Source organism: Eschrichtius robustus, chromosome 2 (assembly GCF_028021215.1).
Source record: "Eschrichtius robustus isolate mEscRob2 chromosome 2, mEscRob2.pri, whole genome shotgun sequence".
Lineage (NCBI taxonomy): Eukaryota > Metazoa > Chordata > Mammalia > Artiodactyla > Eschrichtiidae > Eschrichtius > Eschrichtius robustus.
In genome coordinates this window covers 175,848,026-175,867,296 of record NC_090825.1, presented here as the reverse complement: position 1 = coordinate 175,867,296, position 19,271 = coordinate 175,848,026, and the positions used below count along the sequence as shown (strand labels likewise).

Below are 19,271 nucleotides of genomic sequence, written 5' to 3'. Positions count from 1 at the left end.
AAGCCCTCCTTGATTTACCCCTCCTTCCTCGACCTGGATGGGGGCAGGTGACTCCCTTGGGTTCCCACAGTGCCCCAAGTCTCCTCCATCACAGCTTTGTTCGCTCGGAGCTGTAATAGCCTGGGACTGTCTATCTCTCTTACTATACATTTTGTCAAAGACTATGTCTTGTTCCTGGGCTTCCCTGGTGACTCAGTGGTTAAGAATCCGCCTGCCAATGCAGGAGACACAGGTTTGAGCCCTGGTCTGGGAAGATCCCACATGCTGCAGAGCAACTAAGCCCGTGCGCCACAACTACTGAGGCTGCGCTCTAGAGCCCACAAGCCACAACTACTGAGCCCGCGTGCCACAACTACTGAAGCCCGAGGACCTAGAGCCTGTGCTCCGCAACAAGAGAAACCACCGCAATGAGAAGCCCACGCACAGCAACGAAGAGTAGCCCCTGCTCGCCGCAACTAGAAAAAGCCCGCGTGCAGCAACGAAGACCCAACGCAGCCAAAAATAAATAAATAAATTTATATATAAAAAAAGACCCAATGCAGCCAAAAATAATTAATTAATTAATTTTAAAAAGACTATGTCTTGTTCTTCTACACGTACTATTAAGTGAAAAAGAGCATTTTGCAAGGTATGAATAGAATGCTTCCTTATGCATTAAAAAAAAAAGGAAGAGAAGACAATGCATACTTATTAGGTGGCTGAAAAAGAAACTGACAACACCAAGTGCTGACGAAGATGTGGAGCAATTGGAACTTTCATCCACTGCTCACAGAAATGCCAAACAGTGTGGCCACTTTGGGAAAAAAAAATTGGCAATTTCTCTTTTTTAAAAATATTTATTTATGTGGTTGCATCGGGTCTTAGTTGCGGCATGCAGGATCTAGGTTCCCTGACCAGGGATCGAACCTGGGCTCCCTGCATTGGGAGCACAGAGTCTTAGCCACTGGACCACCAGGGAAGTCCCTTGGCAATTTCTTATAAAGTCAAACTTACCAGGTGACCCGGCCATCCCACTCCTAGGTATTTACCCTACAGAAATGAAAACATATTGTCCACACAAACACCTGTACGTGAATGTTTAGAGCAGCTTTATTCATTATCTCCAAAACCTAGAGATGTCCCTGAACCCACCGCCCCTGCACTGGTGAATGGTTAAGGAAACTGTACTCCATCCACATAGTGGAATGCTACTCAGTAATAAAAAAGGAGCTGATTCCCAACATACACAACAACATGGGTGAATCTCCGACGTAGTATGCTGGTGAAAGAAACCAGTCACAGAAAGTTGCACACCATGTTATTCCATTTTTTTTTTTTGCAGCGTCCCCCCATCCCCCCTATGTGATTCCATTTAAATGACGTTCTGGAAAAGGCAAAATTGTGATGATGGATATCAGTTACCAGGAATTATGGGTGGGGGAGGGGATAGACTACACACCCCCACCCTAATTAGGGGGCAGTGGGAACTTTGGGGGATGATGGAACTGTTCTGTATCTTGATTATGGTGTTGGGTAGATGACTATGTATTTGTCAAGATTTATAGAACTGGGGACTTCCCTGGTGGTCCAGTGGTTAAGACTGTGCACTTCCAATGGAGGGGGCCTGGGTTCCATCCCTGGTCAGGGAACTAGATCCCGCATGCCGCAACTAAGAGCCCGCATGCCGCAACTAAAGATCCCGCATGCTGCAACTTAAAAGATCCTGCATGTCTCAACGAAGATCTTATACGGGGCAACGAAGATCCTGCGTGCTGCAACTAAGACCCAGTACAACCAAAAAAAAAAAAGAAAGAAAGAAAGAAAAAGATTTATAGAACTGTACACGTAAAATTTATAGAACTATATACCTAAAAATGTGAATGTTACTGTATATAAATTATACCTCAATATGTCTGCTTTATGAATTCTTTAAAAGTTTAAAAACATAAAAGGTGTGTGTGTAGGATGATGTATAAATTCGAATATGCACACAGGACCTCTGGAAGGGAACAGGGAACAGAACGGACATTGACAAGAACTTAGATCTGGGAGTCAGCGGACCGGGGTCCCCATCCCAGCTCCAGCCCCCACTCACTGCAGTCTGTGGAGAAGGGGCTTGCCTCTGCCACATCTGTAAAATGGGGCATTTCATATCTGCTCTGCAGCTTGGAAGAATTGGCAGGAGAATCTCAAAATTCTAGGTGTAAAGACGTTCTCTGCTCTCCCGGAGGTATGAGGGGGAACCCCAAAAGAAGGCAATGTTGGGGTAAGTGGTGAGGACCATGAGCTTTGGAACCAAGAGTCAGAGCTGTGTTCAAATCCCAGCTTTGTTGCTTGCTCACTTGCTTTCCGGGTGGCCTTGGGTTAGTTTCTTAGCCTCTCTGGACCTCAGTTTCCTCATCTGTAAATTGGGGGCAACAATGGTAGCTATCTTACGGGGTTGCCTTAGGAATACTTGGCATGTAGAGCGTTGGGCACAGAGCCCCGCACAGAGTAAAAGCTTGAGCAGGGAGAGAAAGAAAGGGGGAAAGGTTTTTCCGTGTTTGTGATCTGCTCCTGTCCTGAGTGACCAGACTCCTGGCCATTTCTCTCTGATTAAATCTATTACCACCCTTGATCATCCTCCAACACATCCATCAGGGCCGTTACCCCTGCCCCCAGGGCTTTTACACCAACCGTTCCTTCAGCCCCATATTTGTCCTTTAAATTTTCCCACAGTCATCGCCTCCCCACCTTTCAGGTCTCAGCTCAGATGGCCCCACCCCAGAGAGACCTTCCCCAACCTCCAGCCTAAAACAATGTCCCTCTCACCAGCCAATTCCAGTCTACCACAGGGGCCAGCAAACTGTGGGCTTTGGGCCAAATGAGCTGCAACTGTTTCTACAAATAAAGTTTTATTGGCACACAGTCACATTCATCCATTTATATATTCTCCAAGGTTGCTTTTGAGCTACAACAGCAGAGGGGAGTAGCCACGAGAGAGACCGGCTGGCCTGCAAAGCTGAAAATATTTACTTTCTGGCCCTTTACAGAAAGTTTGCTGACTCCTGCACTATCACAATCCCCCAGTCTGTTTTTTTCATAGCAGTCATCGCTGTGTGAGGTTATCTTGTTCCTTTGTTTACTTGTTTATTATCTTCTGCACTAAATGGAGGCGAAAAATCACATCAGCTGGGTTCCCTGTTGTATTTCCCAGTGCCCGGCACATAGCAGATATTCAAAAAAATTTTTTTGTGGAGTAAATGAATACATAAAGTAGGCTTGGGTGGGGGGAACAGATCTGGCCAAATCTTTCCAGAATGTTGGAGGAGGAGGGGACTTGAGAATCCTGTAAACAAACTCTTGTTGTAAGTAAGGGGGGGTGTCAGACCCTGTGTACACTGCACAGCCTTGTAGATGACAGTGACGAAGCCAAATCTCAGGGATGAAAGGAAGAGCCTGGGGTCTGAGTCTTCTTGTTACTACAAAGCCCACCCCTCTGCAAAAGAGATGGAAGACGGGACAATGAAATGCAATGTATAATTTTGAATTGGATCCTGGCTTGGGAAGAAATGCCATAAAGGACAGGACTGGGATGACTGGTGAAACTGAAATATGGACTCTGGATTAGACAGTGGTGTTGTAACAACTTTAACTTTTTGGTTGAGATCGTTGCATTAAGTTACATAGCAGACTTGATCTTGGGGAATGCATGCTGAAGTATTTAGGATGAAGGGGCAGTTGTGTTTGCAATTTACATGATTAGAACACAGGCAAAGATCTCTATAGAGAAAAAGACAAAGAGAAAGCAAATGTGGCCAAATGGTAAGGATGGGTGGGTGAATCTAGGTAAAGATGATATGAGAGTTTATTGCCTGGTTCTTGCAACTTTCCTGTGGGTGTGAATTTCTTTTTAAAAAAATAGAAAGTTTTTTTTTTTTTTTTTTAAAGAGGGAAACAAATAAATGAGGCAGCCACCCCCAGGCTGCATTCCTGTTTCTTCCTCTTCCTTTTGTAGCAGGCTCCCTGCTCCTCCCTCGGAGCTGGGAAGCCAGAACTGGCCTCCGCATGGGAGGCAGGATGGAAGAATTAAGCCAGAGTGTTTCAGATGAGCTCCTACAAGTCACATAGCTGACAGTGAATGTGTTGAGTACCCACTATGTGTTAGGATTCCCTACAGCTTCTGCACGCATCCTTATGGGTTTGATTGAACTTTCCTCCAGTGTGTAGATGGGGCTAATCTTTGGTTTGGCACTTTGCTGACAGACGCTAGGTGCCTTATCTGATGCTCCTGAATCCATGGGTGATCTACAGGCAGCTCACTCGTGAGCTCAAATTCCACAAAATGAGCAGCTCCTTCAGAGGACGTTCATACTAGGGAGAGCACAAGCTATGAGACAAATCCCTCTATTGTCACACATACTACATTTGAGCATAGTTATAACTTCATGTCTTCACCCTCCCTAAAGGCAAGATTGGTTGCTGAATTCATGTATATGTCCCTGGTGTCTAATACAATAAAAGTCTGCTGAGTAAATAAATGAGTGGAATGTCTCAGAAAATAATAAATAGCTACATTATTGGGAAACTTATCATGTTCAGATTATTTCTGGTGCCATGCCAAGCTGCACTGGAGCCTGAGGCAAAAGGGAAAATTAGTAATGAGGGGGTTGGACCCCGTGGGAAGACCCTGAGGAACACAATGAGCGTCCCCTCCCCCTCCAGAAAACCCCTAACCCAGGTTTTGGGCAGATGCCAGACTTTTATTCTGAAGCTGAGGCCACAACCTATGAGGTAATCTTTGGAGTTGCATTCGAGGCGGACTCCCATTGGCAGGCTGGCGAAGCCCCTCCCTGGGTTCCCGGCGCCCCGCCTCCCCTGAAGCCCATAAAAGCGCAAGTCCCCGCCTAGGCAGCCAGTGGACACCTGCATCTGCCTGCAAGACTGGAAGCGGGTGAGGCACACAGGGGAAGGGCCGAAGCCGCGTGGGGGGAGGGGTGGTCTGAGGGATCCGGGTCCCTGTGAATGGGGCTGGTTTGCAGGTCAGCGCGTGGACAGGTTCCCAGAAAGCGACAAAGACTGTGAAGTTTGACGGTCTGGAAAACGGAGACCAACCGCGCTGACTACCTGGGAGGTAAGTTCTGGAAACATGCCACTAGGTGAGGAGCAGGTATGAGTCCTAGTTATGACCTCTCCGTCTCTCCCCCGCCTTGTGCCGGGAGGCGCACCTGGAAGAGGATCGGAGGGGAAAGAATTGTAGTGGAGGGGAGTTCCCAAGCGGGAGAAGAATAGAGGGGACTAGGGTGAGCTGGGGAAGAGAGGGAAGCAAATCAAGTTTTCTTCAGCACCGAGATTGAGGACAGCTCTCCGAGCAACAAGGAAGGACACTGCTATTTATTTCAGCACCGAGACTCAGGACAGCGCCACTCGGGGTCCAGGAAGGGAGCCACAATCTGCTTCAGCACCAGGGCTCCGGACAGCTCCTAGGGGTTCCCGGAGCCGACTTCATTTCAGAACCAGGACACTGGACAACTTCCCTAGTACCGGGAAGCCCCTGTCCCCTGACGGGGGAACAGAGGGTGGTCTGAAGTGTCTGACGTTTCTGGAGACTTGACCCTCATTTAATGGATCTTTCAACGAATTGTTTTCCAGATAAGCAGGTGAGATGAAACCACACACAGAAAAAAAATCTGTAATTCCCAACAGGTGAAATGGCCAATCCGTAGGACGGAGGGGGGACAGGCGCCTGCCAAGATGGCATTACTGTGCTCTTTCCAGACTTCTGTGAGAAGCATTGTGCCAAGCATGTTACATACATTATATCATGCCATCTTCAGCCCCAGGACAAGGGTGTTATTACACTCAGGTGACAGGTGAGGAAACTGTGAGACCCAGAGAGGGGCAGGGATGTAACAAGCCCAAGGGCTCTCAGCCCAAGGGGGAAGCTGCAAGTCAACCCCACATCTGTCCAACTCCAAATTCCATGTTTCTGATATGGCTGGGTGGGAGTTGGGCCCTTGGGAGATTGGACCCTGCCTCTCTCCAGGAGGACCAGGAACGGGAAACAGGGGGCAGTGGAGAACAGGTGTTATGGCTTAGCTCAGGTGAGGGGAGAGAGCTGGGTGGGGATCTCAGACATGGGGCAGGGGGTGGCGAAGACGACTGGAACGGTTGTGGTCTAGTGCTGTGTGGAAGACTAGTGATTTTGTTGTTCTGATGTACTATGACAACAAGTCACAGCTTCCTCATAGCGTGGACTCCCGTCGACCTCCGCCCAAGACGAACAAGCAAGTGTGAGGGCTGGGGGCTCAGGGGGTAATCACTTCCACCCAGGGGTTGGGCTGACTAATTCCACAGAACAAAGGCAGGGGAGGGAACAGAATAGGGGCATGCACCCCATGAATACAGCGATGTGTGGTGTTGGCCATGTCACTCCTATGCCCCCACGGGCCTGGAACTACAAAATATCTGACTCTGAACCCAGGACTCTTAACCATCTCACTACACTTTCCTGGAGGATCAATAAGGGAACGGCCTGTGAAGGCCTCCCTAGATCAGGATTCTAGGGAGACTTTTCAATAAAAGTTCTGGGGAATGATTTTTTTTCTCCCCCCACCCTACCATCAGTTCCATGGACCAATTACAGGACACGTGTAAACTTGTGTCTAGTAGGTGGGCTGTGGCATCATCGAGGCTCACCCCCAGTTCTCTGTGACACCCTAATCAAGTCACAGACATGACATTCGGCTCAGCCCAGCCTCAGAACAGCCTTTGCCTTTGTTGTTCCCTCAGCTTGGAATGGATGCCGCCACCCAGAGTGCCCCATGGCACATTCTGCCTCCTCATCCAAGCCTCATTTCATCAAAGGAAACTTTCTTTGTTGCCTCACCGTTCCCCACGTCAAACCTATATTATACATTCTCATAGACCCGGGATATCTTCCACCTGGCACTTAGTCTAATTATTTTTGTGTTATCTATTTACAGAACTGTCTCCCCCATGATACTGTGAGCTCCATGAGGGCAGAGACTGTGTTTGTATCTTCACTGCTGAGTCCCCGGCACCCAATCCAGGGCCTGGTACACAGCACGTGCTCAATAAATATTTGTTGACTCAATGAAGGCATCAGGGAATAAACCAATACATCAATCAATACATGAATTGATGGTTTCGGCACACACATGAAGATCCTACTTCTCCTCGGTCTCCCCCACAGAGATACCACAGGGTGATGGTTGCTGCAGGTGTTTATTGGGAAGTATAATTAAATTTGTGGACACTCAAGGGCCGGCCAACCAACTAATGCCCCAGGAGACAGCCAGACTCGTTTAATTAGCAATTATGAGGCATTGATTCCTCATTAGCTCTGGCAACCCCTGTCTCCCTCCTCAGCCCCAGACAAACGAAATCTTTCTCTCTCCCGGGAGTACTGCCTCAGTGGGTCCATTAACAAGCAGAGAAAATATGATTACAAGACACCTAAATGCCAGCGGCTCCTCATGAATGAGGAGTGGAGAGAGAGTTCAATGTCTGGGTTAAGGCTAACTGTGAGAGACTTTCTGGTATATTTAGAATTGTTCTCTGGGAACGGGAGAGCTTTCAGATAGGGAAAGGCACCCAGATACTGCCCTTTAGGGACACCAGTGAAAGAGGAGGTACTGCCCTGGTATTTCTATGAATCTCTCTCCCTAGGTGTCTCACCATCACTCCAAATTAATAATGTCAAGGTGAACGCCCAATCCACCCAACCCCCAGCTTGCCCCTTCCCTCCATGTCCCCATCATGTGACAGGCTCTCCACATTCCAGAGACCCTCCCCCTCCCCCTCCCCCTCCCATATGCCCCAAAGCAAGTCATTCTCATCAAATCTGTCCTCGTCTCCAGCCCCCTACCTCCATCACTGCCTGGTCATCTCATAGTCTCTTCCCTCCTCCCCCAAAACACACACACACGGCCAATTCATTCGCCACATACAGTGAGGGGTCTTTCTAGAACACAAATCTGATCAAGTCCCACCCTTGCCTTCAACCCTTCCAAGACTCCCACTGCCTGCAAGATGAAATTCAAATATCCTCACACAACTTGCATGATCTGGCCCCTCCCTGCTGAGCGTAATTGCCTATCATTTCCCCCACCACCGACACTCAATAACTAGCTCACTCACGACCATCTCTTGCTTGAATCCTCCAATATTTAAAAAAATTTTTGGCCACGTCACACGGCATGTGGGATCTTAGCTCCCTGACCAGGGACCGAACCCACAACCCCTGCATTGGAAGCACAGAGTCTTAACCACTGGACTGCCAGGGAAGTCCCCGAAATCTCCAATTTTATTTATTTATTTATTTATTTTAAATTTTATTTATTTGTTATTTTTGGCTGTGTTGGGGCTTCATTGCTGCGTGCAGGCTTTCTCTAGTTGTGGCGAGTGGGGGCTACTCTTCTACTATCCACTGCGGTGGCCGGGCTTCTCTTGTTGCAGAGCACAGGCTCTAGAGCGCGTGGGCTTCAGTAGATGTGGCACGTGGGCTCAGTAGTTGTGGCTCGTGGGCTCTAGAGCGCAGGTTCAGTAGTTGTGGTGCACGGGCTCAGTTGCTTCGCAGCATGCGGGATCTTCCCGGACCAGGTCTCGAACCCGTGTCCCCTGCATTGGCAGGTGGATTCTTAACCACTGCACCACCAGGGCAGTCCCTATCTTCTTCCCTTTGACTCAGCAGTTCTACGCCTAGATCTACACAGAAGGGAAAAGAGTATCTATTTCCACAGAGCAAGTTTTACAAAAACAGTCACAACAGCTTTGTTGGGAATAGCCAAAAACTAACTGGCAAATGGATAAACAAACTGGTATATCCACACTATGGGCAAGAAAAAAAAAGAAAGGAACAAACTGATGATACAAGCAGCAGCCTAGATGACTGAAGGTCATGCTGAACAAAAGAAGTTGGACACAAAAGGATACATACTGCATGATTCCATTTATATGGCATTTAAGAACCCGCAGGGAATTCCCTGGGAATTCCCTGGCGGTCCTGTAGTTAGGACTCCGCGCTTGCACTGCAGGGGGGCACAGGTTGGATCCCCGGCCAGGGAACTAAGATCTCGTAAGCCATACGGTGTGGCGAACAAACAAACAAACAAAAACTGGCAAAACTAATCTATGTTGATAGAAATCAGAATTTTGGGTGCCCCTGGGGGAGGGTAGGAATCAGCTGGAAAGGGGCCCGTGGGAACTGTCTAGGGTTCTGAAAACATTATCCATCTTGATTAGGGTAGCGACTATATGGGTGTCTACAACTGTCAAAAATCATTGATTTGTACACTTAAGGTCCATGCATTTTACTATATGAAACATCCACCTCAACTCCTCTTTTTTTTTTGATTGTGCCAGGTCTTAGCTGTGGCTCCCAGGCTCCTTAGTTGTGGCAGGTGGCCTCCTTAGTTGTGGCTCACGGGCTCCTTAGTTGTGGCACGTGAACTCTTAGTTGCGGCATGCATGTGGGATCTAGTTCCCTGACCAGGGATCAAACCCGGGCCCCCTGCATTGGCAGTGCAGAGTCTTAACCACTGCACCACCAGGGAAGTCCCCCCAACTCAACTTCTTTAAGTAAAAAAAATGTAATACATTTATTTTACGTCACATAACTGAGTGTATGCAGTTCAGGGCTGGTATGGAGCTCCATGATGGCAGGACCTGGACTCCTTCTATACTGTTGCTCTGCTATCCTTAGTGTGTCACATTCACCCCCATGGTGTGCTGTGCCATTTGTTAAAATACTGTCTATCTTTTACACCGCCAGATATGCTCAGATAAAAACTGGGGGTTCTAGTGCCATGAGAAAGAAGGGAAGAACAGTTTTTGAGGACAGCTGGCAATCTCTGCTACAGATATCTCAAACAGTTGTAAATCCATCCAATGTTGTTCACATTTTCCAAGCCAGTTTCCACCTGAGGCCTCCTATAAGCCTGTATATCCAGGCTCATATTTCAAAACAGCGTTGTAAGCTCCTGAAGAGGGAAGGCGTACGAATGGGCAACATGGCAGAGCTAGTGGGTAGAGCTACCTAAAGCACACCCATGTCCTGGCGGCTGCTTCAAGACGCTGGAGAGACATACAAGGGCAGAACAAATAAAACAGACAATCCAGCCCACAGTGGCAGCAACACAGTTCCAAAAGCTAAAAGCACTTGTGAGAAGACAGGGGATTTGAAATATGGAGTTATCCACTACAGGAATGAAATGCCTCAGAGGCTCATGGGGAGCATATGAGATTGTGCCTTTGAGGCACTATTTGGGTTGAAAGTTAAAATTAGCCAACTTTGTACTTCCCTGGTGGCGCAGTGATTAAGAATCCGCCTGCCAACGCAGGGGACAGGGGTTCGATCCTGGTCCGGGAAGATCCCACATGCTGCGGAGCAACTAAGGTCATGAGCCACAACTACTGAACCTGCGCTCTAGAGCCCGCGAGCCACAACTACTGAACCCACGCGCCACAACTACTGAAGCCTGCGTGCTCTAGAGCCTGCGTGCTCTAGAGCCTGCATGCCGCAACTACTGAGCCTGCGTGCTGCAACTACTGAAGCCTGTGCACCTAGAGCCCGTGCTCCACAACAAGAGAAGCCACCGCAATGAGAAGCCCGCGCACTGCAACGAAGAGTAGCCCCTGCTCCTTGTAACTAGAGAGAGCCCACACGCAGCAATGAAGACCCAATGTAGCCAAAAATAAATAAATTAAAAATAATAATAATTAGCCAACCTTGGTGCCTGTTTCTTGGCATTATAATAAGTCTCTGTAGGATGGTGAGGGCTGGAGACCCACATGCAATGTTTTGGGCACCAGGAAGGTGGGTGCTAAAATAATTTCTATTCTGTGATGGGCAGTGGGGCAGGGAGGTGAAGGATGCTGAGCAGGGACATTGGGCAAGTGCTTCTCCTCTCTCAGCCTCAGTTTCCCTGTCTGTAAAGTGGGGTGATTATGGCCTCTCTCTTCAGGCTGTTGTAAAGATCAAGGAGATAGTGTATGTACATGCATGGTACCACAGACAGTAAGTGCTCAGGAAATGATGATGACAAAAGTATAAAGGTGGATAAATAATGGATTGATAGATACATGAGAAGGAAGGAAGGAAGAAAGGGAGGGAGGGAGGGAAGATGGAAGGAAAGAAGGAAGGGAGGGAGGGTCCCATTTCTGAGGCCCTGGACAGAGGCTGATCAGTTCCTCTTGAGAAACTGCCTAAGTCCACACCTGGACCACTTCCCTTATCAGCTCTCATACTTAAGGGCCACCACACACCTGCTTTGATTGCCCCAGGGCCAGGAACCAGGCAACTAGGGACAGCCCCATGGTCTTGGAACCCAAGAAATTATTCAAATTAGCCAATCCCAGGAAGCCCGGGAAACCTAGCTAACCCCACTACAGCTCCAGCTTGCTGTTACCCTGTCCAGTGCAAGCCCTGTATCCTCTAGTTTGGAGCTCCAAGTAACATAAAGAGTTTTGTCTTTCTTCGATATGAGTGTCACTGTGTGTATCACACCATCAAAAAAATCTTGAAATTTTATAAAGCAAATACGCATAACATAAAATTTGTATTTCAACCATTTTAAAGGGACAATTCAGTGGCACTTAGTATATTCACAAAGGTCCAGAACCATCGCCACTACCTACTTCCAGAACATTCCATCACCCCAAAAGGAACCCTATTCCCATTAAGCAGTCACTCCCCATTTCCCTCTCCCCACAGCCCCCAGCAACCATCAGTCTGTTTTCTGTTCGTTGTGGGTTTGTCTATTCTGGAATTTTCATATAAATGGCATCATACACCACGCATCCCATTGTGTGTGGTTTCTTTCACTGAACATAATGCTTTCAAGGTTCCTCCATGTTGTAGCCTATCAGTGCTTTGTTCCTTTATCATGGCTGAATAATATTCCATTGCATGAATATACTACATTTTCTTTATCCAGACACTGTTTTGATAGCTTTAGCTACATGACCTGCTATAAGGTAGGTACCATCATTATACCTCATTTTATAGGAGAGAAAACTGGGGTCCAGAGAGGTCAAGCAAGTTGCTCAAGGTTGCACAGCTAGTGGGTGGCAGAGTCAGGAGATGAATCTGGGCACTCTGTGGCCAGGATATGCATGTTGAACCACCACCTTATACCCCTATCATAATTTGGTACGCAGAGACAACATGGCAATTGTGACGTGTCCCTCTGTCATTTCCACAGGGGAGGATGCTGAAGTGCTGACAGGAGCAGAGACTTATGGTCACACAGCACATTGTCTCCAGCCAGTGCTGGAAACAGATGGTGAGGGCGGAACTCAGATGCTTCATCATCCAGGGGCTGCTGTTCAAATGGTGGTCGCCTCCCACCAGCGAGCGTGGGGGTCTGCCAGAGACACCGTTGATTATATCCTGCACCTTAATGGGTCCTTCAAAAGAGAATGGCTTGGGTTTCCATGACAACAGGCAGGCAGCATCACAAGGAAATGGCTGAGTTTCCTCCCCCAACCCACATCTGGCTCTGGAATCTGTCCCCTTCCATCTCTGCCTTTCTGGATCCCGGGAACCCAGCCGGTGCCCAGCCCAGACCCAAGCGGACAGCCATGTGGGTGTTCAGTGTTCACACCCCTGGGTACACTCAGAGCTCCCTCTCTTCGGCCCAGACCCAGCCCAGTGAGGGAGGGAGGGACAGACGGAAACAGCACACACCAGGCACACGTGCAAAGCAAAGCAGAAGGGACAGGGCATGGGGAGGAGGTGGTCCCAGGGGTCTCCACGTCACCCCAGGTTTCCCAGACATGTACCTAGCCAACCAAGGGGATGGAGAAAGCTCTGAGGTGGAAATGGTTAACAGGGCTCGACTAGGTGAGACTTATTAACTAACAGTGACCCGACAGGTTACACAGAATATGCTCCTCAGGGCAGAGAAGGGATATTTGACAGACGTCAGAGTAAAGGTTGCCAAGTCTCCAACTTATTTCTTCAAATTGTCCAGGAAACATTATATGTACATTGTATATATATTTTTTACTTTATATGTTATATGAATGTATATTTATACATTATATATTATTTTATATATTATTATGTATAATATGTATACATAACATGTAACATAGTATTTACAACACATTATTATATTTCGTCATGTTACATTATAAAATATTATGTATTATATAATATGAATATTATGGATAATATATTTATACACTTACAATATGTTACATGCAAAAATATATACTATATAGACAATAGTCTATATAATTAGACTATACAATACAGTAGTGTATATACAGGGAGAGAGAAAGAGAGAGCATGATAAAGCAAATGTGACGAAATGCAAACAGTTGAGGAATCTGAGTAAAGAATATGCAAAAATACTTCACCTCTTCTTGCAACTTTTCTATATGTTTGAAATTATACCAAAATAAAAAGTTACAAAGAAGGCGAGGTTGGCTTAACATTTGAAAAACCAATCAAAATAGGGACTTCCCTGGGTCCAGTGGTAAAGAATCCGCCTTGCAATGCAGGGGATGCAGGTTCGATCCCTGGTCAGTGAACTACGATCCCACACGCTGCGGGGCAACTAGGCCCGCGCGCCACAACTACTGAGCTCGCGAGCCTCAACTAGAGAGCCTGCAAGCTGCAAGCTACAGAGCCCATGCGCCCTGGAGTCTGTGCGCCACAACTAGAGAAGAGCCCACGCGCCAGAACGAAAGATCCCGCATGCCTCAATGAAGATCCCACATGCCGCAACTAAGACCCGATGCAGCCATAAAGATAAATAAATAATAAATAAATCTTTTTTTTTAAAAAAGAAAACTAATCAAAGTAATTCATTATATGAACAACTAAGTGAAAAACTACATGATCATCTCAATAAGTGAAGAAAAAGCATTTGACAAAATCCAACATCTATTCTTGATTTTTTTTAAGTCTCAGGAAACTAGTAATAGAGGGGAATTTTCTCAACCCAATAAAGGATACCTATGAAAACCTACGGTGAACAGTATTTTCTTTGGAAGGAAGAAGCAAAACTGCCTTTATTTGTGGATGACAGGATTGTGTGCTTTAAATATATCTAGTTTCTTGTATGTGAATTTTACCTTAGTAAAGCTGTTTAAAAAAAAAAAATCACAGACACAGGAAAACAGTGTGGTGATGTCTCCAAAAGTTAAACATAGAATTACCATATGAGCCCACAATTTCACTCCTAGCTCTATACCCAAAGAACTGAAACCAGGGACTCAAATTCTCTTTTTTTTTTTTTTTTTTACTGGTTTACCAGTTGAGGTAAACTCAACCGTTTTTTTTTTTTTTTTAAATTTATTTATTTATTTATTTTTGGCTGTGTTGGGTCTTCGTTTCTGTGCGAGGGCTTTCTCTAGTTGCGGCGAGCGGGGGCCACTCTTCATCGCGGTGCGCGGGCCTCTCACTATCGCGGCCTCTCTTGTTGCGGAGCACAGGCTCCAGACGCGCAGGCTCAGTAGTTGTGGCTCACGGGCCTAGTTGCTCCGCGGCATGTGGGATCTTCCCAGACCAGGGCTTGAACCCATGTCCCCTGCATTAGCAGGCAGATTCTCAACCACTGCGCCACCAGGGAAGCCCGGGACTCAAATTCTTCTACACGAATATTTATTGCAGCACTAGTCACAATAGACAAAAGGTGGAAATGACCCAAGTGTCCATCAATGGATGATTGGATAAACACAATGCGGTCCATCTATATGGCAGAACGTTACTCAGCCATGAAAAGGAGAGAAGCACTGACACTCGCTACAATGTGGATGAACTTTGAAAACATGATGCTCAGTGAGAGAAGCCAGACACAAAAGGCCACACAGTGTGTGATTCCATTTACATGAAACGTCCAAAACAGGCAACTCCACAGAGACAGAGAGTGGATTTGTGGTTGTCAGGGCCTGGGGAAGGAGGGTGCGGAGTGACTGCTAATGGGGATGGGGTTGTCTTTGAGGCTGATGAAAATATTTTGAAACTAGATAAAGATGACAGTTGCAGAATACTGTGAATATACTAAATGCACGTAATGCACTTTAATATGCCAGGGGGTGGTCTTTACAGTTAAGACTTGCGCAATTATAAAAAAAAGACACTTCACCACAGACAGCTAGGAAAGTAGTGCGAATGACGTCTGTTTATTACTCAGCAATGTCTTGTCTTGAGGGAAAAATTAAGAGGACTTTGTTGAAACGTCCTTTGGATAGATGTGTTTAACTCTGACTCTCTCATTCATTGTGTTACAAAAAGAACCAATTTTGTGATTAATTTGAGGGCTTTTAAGGAGAAGGGAGTGTCCCCTCATCTTTGGCGGAGAAATTACCTGAATTGCTGTCTTGTGGATGTGGGGTGATTCAATGAGGCACTGAATGCATAGCGCCTACCCTGCGGTCTTATCTTTGCAACTGTGTGTGTGTGTGTGTGTGTGTGTGTGTGTGACTTTAAAACATATCAACAGGGACTTCCTTGGTGGCGCAGTGGTTAAGACTCCCCAATGCAGGGAGCCCGGGTTCAATCCCTGGTCAGGGAACTAGATCCCACATGCATGCCACAACTAAGAGTTCACATGCCACAACTAAAGAGCCAGCGAGCCGCAACTAAGGAGCCCGCCTGCCGCAACTAAGACCCAGCGCAACCAAAAAAACCAAACAAACAAACGCACAAAACATACCTACAAACTTATTGACATCCCTCCCACACCTAATTCCCTTCCATTGAGAAGGTGGTGTCTGCTTCTCTCCCCTTAGAGTGGGCAAGACTTGGCGACTTCCGTCCAGCAAAGAGAATGGGGAGGAAGTGACACTGAGTGACTTCCAAGGCTGTGTGGTTCCTGTATCTGCAAATACGGTCACATTGCGGGGTTAGGGCTTCAACGTAAGAATTTGGGGAGGACCCAATTCCGTCCCCAGCAGTCACAAAGCTTGGGGTAGTTTGTTAAGCCAAAATGGACAACGAGAGTGATCTGGAACACTGCTTCATTCAAACACTACCTGAAAAACCCCTGTCCATGAATGAAGCCTCTCTCAACTTCCTCCTTCCCTCCCCAGCCAGGCACAATTTATGGGTCCCCTGGGCTCCCGCATCCCTGCCTACACACACTGACTTAAGTTCTCTCCCTCCACCAGATTCCTGGCTCCTGAGAACGCTGTGTGTCTTGCTCACTGCTGCATCCCAGCTTCCAGCACATGGCGCAGCGCGTAGTAAGTGCTTAGAATATAAATCAGCATGGCTGCATGAATGAAATGAAGACATATACCAGTACCTCAGGCTGTGCTAAACAAAATCAATCTATCTGTCCCTTCGGGGAGGGGAGACATATCCAGGCTATTTCTTAGAAACTCAACTATGGCATATTCCCCGATGAACAGGCAGTGCCCCAGAGAGGGAGCAGACAGTAAACAAACTCTCAGGGGAACTGTGTGATTTGCTCGGTAATTATAGACACGCAAATTAAAGCCACAAGCTACATTTAACGCTGTTCTAGTTACTGCTGCTGCATCAATCTACTCCAAAATGTACAGGCTTAGAACAATCATTTTTGTATATCTCACGGATTTTTGTATGTCTCAGGTCAGGACTCTGGGCAGACTCAGCTTCTGTGGCCTGTGGGTGGGGTCAGGTGGATGGCTGGTCTGGAAGGTCCTAGATGGCCTCAGTCACCTAGGGGACACCATGGAGGGGAGGGCTGGAAGGTGGAGCTCAGCTGGGACAGTGGACCAGAGGGTCTACACGTGCCTACAGCATGATGGTCTTTGGGTAGTTGACTTCTTTCATGGTGCCTGACTTCCCAGATGGGGCACCTCAAGAGAACCAGGGGGAGCTGGTGCCCTTTTCTGTCCTAGCCTCAGAAATCCCAGCGTCACTTCTGCCTTACCGTAGAGATCGAAGCAGGCACACACCCACCTACATTCAAGTGGAGCAGACACAGACTATGCCTCTCGATGAGAGAAGGGTCAGAGAACGTGGGGGCCATGTTTCAAAAGTGCCACAAACACCTATTAAACTAGCAAGGAAGGAGGAGGAGGAGGAACAGGAAGGAGAGAGGCCTCGGAAGAAACCAACCGTCCAACACCTTGACCTTGGACTTCCAGCCTCTGTAATGTGATACAATAAACACCTGCTGCTTAAACCACCCAGTAAGTCTTAGTCAGTTTGGGCTGCTATAACAAAATACCAGAGACCCAAGGGCTTACAAACAACAGAAATCTATTTTTCACAGTCCTGGAGGCTGCGAAGTCCAAAATCAGGGTGCCGGCACAGTCCAGTGAGGGCTCCCTTCCTGGTTCATAGGCAGTCGTCTTCTTGCTGTGTCCTCGTTGGGCAAAGGGGCAAGGGAGCTCTCTGGGGTCTCTTTATAAGGGTACTAATCCTATCAGGAAGGGCTCCACCCTCATGACCTCACCACCTCCCAGAGACCCCACCTCCTGATAGCATCACCTTTGGGGGCTAGGATTTCAGCAAATAAATTTGGGGGGGGGGCACAAAAATTCAACCTGTAACACAGGCCTAGCAAATGAATACACTGATTTAATTTCTTACCAGCCTTCCCCTACACCCCACCTTGAACCAGATTCCAGAGTGAAGGGGGTTTGCTCTTATTTTTCTCCCAGTTTTACCCCAGCTCCTAAAACAGTGCCAGACACACTGGTAACCTCATGAAATATTTATGGGATGAATGAGGACGCCTACTCTTTGGCATTGCTATCTTGGGGGTCTGTCATATTATTTTCCCTATTTTCCTGAATGTTTAAAATATTTTCTCATTAAAAAGATTTTAAAGCACCCTACGATGAAAAGCCCCCCAGCTGGGGTTGGGCACGGCCCTAGAGGTCCCCGTGGCCTCCTTGGTTCTTGGTGCGCCCTAGAGGTCCCCGTGGCCTCCTTGGTTCTTGGTGCGCCCGGAGCGCGCAGGTGGCTGGGCCGTGGCCCCGCATCGGCTGCCGCGTTTAGGCTGCCGCGTTTAGGCTGCTGCGCGGGAGGGGAAACGCCGCAGCTGCTGGCGCCCCGCGATGCGCACCTGGCGGGCGGCCTGGGATGTGCCGGCGCATGGGGGCCAGACGTTTGCAGCCTCCCGGGCCTGGCGCGGGGACAGGCATTGGGAGAACAGGCTCCCCAGATGCAGAGGGGCTGGGGAGGGGGCCGCCGCCTGGGTGGACCGCAGTCACGGCCCAAGTAGCGGCCCCCACCGTGTCTCCTCGTGGCTGCCTCCCTGGAAGCCTGCGGGGCGTCAGAAATAAATCAGAATGAAGGAGGAGAAGGTGGATGGTGCCCGGGCCACGGAACATTAGGCGGGGTGGAGCTGTGGTTAAAATGCGCTTCCTGGAGCGACCCCTTTATTCACACCCCCATATTTATTGAGTGCCTACTGTGTGCCGGGCGCTGCTAGAAACTGGGACACAGCAGTGAACATGACAGATCAAAATCCCTGCCTTCTCCGAGCTGACATGGTAAGCAAGCACACTGAGAATAAAGGTCGTAAACACGTCAGTGATATAGGAAGTTAGGTTGCAAACTGATACGTGCTGTGGGAAAAAAATAGAGCAAGGTCGGGGGGCCTTGGAGGGGAGGGTTGGTGAGGATGCAGATACCGCATCAAGGATGGTTTCTAGCTACCTGATGGCATCACAGAGTGGGAAATTGGGAGGAGATGGGCAGGTCCACACCATCATATGGTATTTCCGCCATGTACCTTCATAGGCATAAGTTACCTCGAAAGCATAGATAACAGTAATACTTAGTGAATAATTAGGACGTGATGAGTATTTGCATATCACCTTTGTTTTTTTTATGATCTGTTAAGTGTTAAATCTCTATAATTTAATGTTCAGTACTGGCTGGGCTTAATCTCTGGTTGTCAGAAATCTTGAAAATTTGGCCCTTGTAAGCCAGGGCACACCGGCTTCAGCACAGCCTGGAGGGGAGAATTCTGAACAGGACTGAGGTCCTGATACGAAGTTGGGAGCCCGGACCAGTGAAATTAGAACTTGCTGTGAGCGTGTGTCTTTACTCTGCCTGCAGCGGAGCACAGCTGGGGACACTCCATGACGTGAGGGGTCCCCAAATCTCCCCATTTCCATCCCCACATCCTGTTCTCAGTCTCTTCTCTGGAAGGTAGATGAGTGCAAGGGGAACTCCTCCCACTTTCTGGATGCCCCTCCCAAATTCCTCTGCTATCTTGCCCTATCAATTATCCCCAACCTCATTCCAATTCCGGCCTTCTTCTCCCCAGCTCTCCCTCCTAAGATTGGGCCGGTTAGGACACATTCCCACTGTGTGTCAGAAAATCCACAAC

At 47.9% G+C, this 19,271-nt stretch overlaps 1 protein-coding gene and 1 non-coding gene across 3 annotated transcripts in view; both read right to left on the bottom strand.

Moving 5' to 3' along the window:
- Positions 1-19,271, bottom strand: part of TICAM1 (TIR domain containing adaptor molecule 1) — a 104,450-nt gene that overhangs the window by 40,613 nt on the left and 44,566 nt on the right. Inside the window, exon 4 of one of the 2 annotated variants that reach the window (XR_011073247.1) lies at positions 8,647-8,688. The exons of the other annotated variant lie outside the window; for it this stretch is intronic. The gene's annotated coding sequence lies outside the window, so the exon portion shown is untranslated. Of the gene's footprint in view, positions 1-8,646; positions 8,689-19,271 lie in introns of those variants that run through there. 2 annotated transcript variants of the gene reach the window in all.
- Positions 9,464-9,536, bottom strand: TRNAG-GCC (transfer RNA glycine (anticodon GCC)). Its single transcript has one exon. It is a non-coding gene; the product is annotated as a tRNA-Gly (tRNA).